Source organism: Anomaloglossus baeobatrachus, unplaced genomic scaffold (genome assembly GCF_048569485.1).
Source record: "Anomaloglossus baeobatrachus isolate aAnoBae1 unplaced genomic scaffold, aAnoBae1.hap1 Scaffold_427, whole genome shotgun sequence".
Classification (NCBI taxonomy): Eukaryota; Metazoa; Chordata; class Amphibia; order Anura; family Aromobatidae; genus Anomaloglossus; species Anomaloglossus baeobatrachus.
The window spans coordinates 40,283-42,267 of NW_027443605.1; the positions used below are offsets into that span (position 1 = coordinate 40,283).

Here is a 1,985-nt window from a genome sequence, read left to right on the forward strand (position 1 = left end):
TGCTCTCCGCAGTTCAACACTCTCATGGGCACTCTTCCCTTCCATATTAATGAATAAAACTATGATGTAAATAGCATATAGATACCCCACAAATGCAGATAAAAGTAGGTTATGGGAAAAGGGGGAAGAGAGAAACAGGAAAATAGTGGAATAAAGTATACCTTCCAGGTGGGAGAGGAAATGGCAGCACAGCCAGTGGAGGTGAAGCAAGGGGAGCCTGCAACTAAAGAGTTGAGAGCGTTATCACATGGTGACTGAGCCTGATTGTAACAGGAGCATAGAGGTGCCGATCCTGTCTTACCTGTGTTGGTGTAGAAGTGGGTGTCCTGTGGTGGAGTCAGCTATGTGCAGTGGTGGCCGTGGGTTCTTTTATGTGCGACCGTAGTAATAGCTGCGCCCACTTCCTGTATGGGAGTGGAATGCAGTGAGGGTAATGGAACGCACGCCTGCGCATTTGTGTTTAACGTCGCGCATGTGCAGAACGGAGAAAAGGCTGCGCTCACTTCCTAATGAAAGGGAGTGAGACGCATCTGGGAAGGGAAGGGAAAAGATTAGGGTTTGGGGATGATGAAAGGGCTTTCTACGGGCAAGGATGGCAAAGGGTGGCAGTGACGGAAAGTCAGGCAGCCTGTCCTGTCCTGTCCTGTCCGTCCGTCTTTTTGTATCATGAATTGGAAAGACTGCAAGGGGGAGGGGAGGTGCTTGTGTCCAAAAGGAGGAGTTATTCAGATTCATTGCAGTGGGCGGCGGCTGCAAAAAGCACCATTCTTCTTGTTTTTGCTCTGCAAAACAGCCTTTTCAAGGGTTGGCTTGGGTGACAAAATGTCTTCTGTAGGCGTGGGTTTGTCTCCCTCTCCCTAAGATGTGTCCGGTATAGGCCAGGGTGCCACTCAAGGCCGTAACCAATTCGGGTTATAGCTTCTCGGCCTTTTGGCTAAGATCAAGTGTAGTTTCGGAGGACGCTACCTTGGTCGGTACTGGAAGGTGCCTGGGATTGCACGTCTGCCGGCCTTGAGGAAGTGTGTGCGCCTTCTGGTGACACATAGCCCTCTTGTGCCTGGACGGTTCCCAGGCAACGGGAGGCGATCACCTTTGTTATTTTGAAGTCCTACTGATAAACAGAAAAAAAAAAAAATTAAATCTGTTCTTATCAGTTTAATATCTGATACGTCCCCTCTCTGGGGACCATATATTAAATGGATTTTTAGAACAAGGAGATGGAAAAAATCTTGCTCTGTCCACTCCACGCATTGACCTGGTATTGCAGTACCTCCAGGACCGGTGCACCCCTTCTTAACCCAGTTTCCAAAAGCAGAACTCAATTCACCTGATTCAAATGAGCCCCATTAGTGAATTGAAAGAAAGCAAAAACTTTATATGCACCTCAATTTGGCCAATTCACTTTTCACACTTTCACCCTTTTTTTTATCTTTCACACCTTTTACTTGCTTTATTGATGCAAAAAGCTGTGCCAAATAGCAAACTCATCTCCACTCAACTTGACCAACTCTGCTATGTCCCGTGCAGTATCTTATTCTCAGTCTTATCTAGATCATTTGCAATTGAATAGAATAGATCCCTTTTGGCTGCTTATGACTGTGTAAAATATGTAGTTTTACTGGGCTGGGATGAGAGAATCCATTGAAGCATGGTGTAGGGATTGTGGTTCCTGTGTGCTAAGAAGAGAGGCTGGCACCAGCCAGAAAGCCCCATTGCAGCCAATAATCACTTAATAACTTTTTCAACTTGTCATCATATGGGAGGCCTTCCATTCCTTGTAGTAGTCTAGTTGCCCACCTTTGAACTGACTCTAACTTCTGAATGTCCTTATTAAAATGTGGAGCCCAAAACTGGTTCCCATATTCCAGATGTAGCCTTACAAGTGATTTATAGAGGTGTAACAATACGTTGGGATCACGGGATCTAATCTCCCTTTTTATACACCCTAAAATCTTGTCCCAAGCAGCATTCCATCAGCCTCTGGA

General features: G+C 45.9%; 1 pseudogene; it reads left to right on the plus strand.

Annotated features, from left to right (window-relative positions):
• Positions 1–1,085: 1,085 nt before the first annotated feature.
• Positions 1,086–1,292, plus strand: LOC142279190 (U2 spliceosomal RNA; annotated as a pseudogene).
• The last annotated feature ends 693 nt before the right edge of the window (positions 1,293–1,985 follow it).